Source organism: Nanorana parkeri, unplaced genomic scaffold, assembly GCF_000935625.1.
Source record: "Nanorana parkeri isolate BGI_ZX_2015 unplaced genomic scaffold, ASM93562v1 scaffold114, whole genome shotgun sequence".
Lineage (NCBI taxonomy): Eukaryota > Metazoa > Chordata > Amphibia > Anura > Dicroglossidae > Nanorana > Nanorana parkeri.
The window spans coordinates 1,583,398-1,584,289 of NW_017306382.1; positions in this window are offsets into that span (position 1 = coordinate 1,583,398).

The window sequence follows — 892 nt, forward strand, 5'->3', positions numbered from 1 at the left end:
TTGGACAGTGGGAGAAGCAGCACACCGATGAGGCCATCACACCTCCCTCCTCCTGTAAGTTGAGATTGGTAAGTAAAGCCCATCCCCGGATTCAGATACGGATGGCAGCTCTATGAAAAGTACATCTGTTGCTTCTTCATGAATTCATCGCTGGATTAAATGGTATCTTTTTATATACTGCTTGCGGTTTATAAGTAAAGGAAGCCTGTGCTCTGCTGAGCTGTCATTACTGACCTTCTGAAAATGGTAGTAGCCTGACTGTCATCCTGATCCAATGGCTTCAAGTACTTTCTAAGCCACTGACCCTTATTAAACATGTAGCCAGGTGTTCAGAGTCAGTGGCCTAGAAAGTACAGAAGCCAGTGAATGAACATGACAGCCAGGGAAGTGGTGTTTTCAGGAGGAAGTTAGAAGTATTTTTTTAAATTTTTTCCTGAGCACTTACAGTTGTCATGTTTCCAAAGAGCTCCAACTCTCCCAGGTCTGTCTACTTGAACTTCCTGTCCAGTACAATATCACAAGGGACAGAGCAGTCTCCAGCAGATGTCCACTACCAAGGAGATGGGAGAACCGAATCGTTTGTGAACCGAGGTATTACTGTATCTGGTTATCTCCTACTCTGTCTGCCTTTAGGTTATCCTTGAAAACTCATCTGCAGGCTCCCTTTATTGTATAAAGCAATGTGCAAACTGTTGCCACTTTATAAATGCATTATAATAAATAATGTTAAACAGAAGCTTCCCTTATATCTTCACTACAATGGTTCAGTCCAGACATAGAAATGATGGTGTCCTCAGGTGACCTGGCCTTGTATGACCTGGAACCATGGCATGAATGAATGTGTCAGCTGTCACATACTACATGATCCTGCAGAGGGGATGCATTTGTTTCA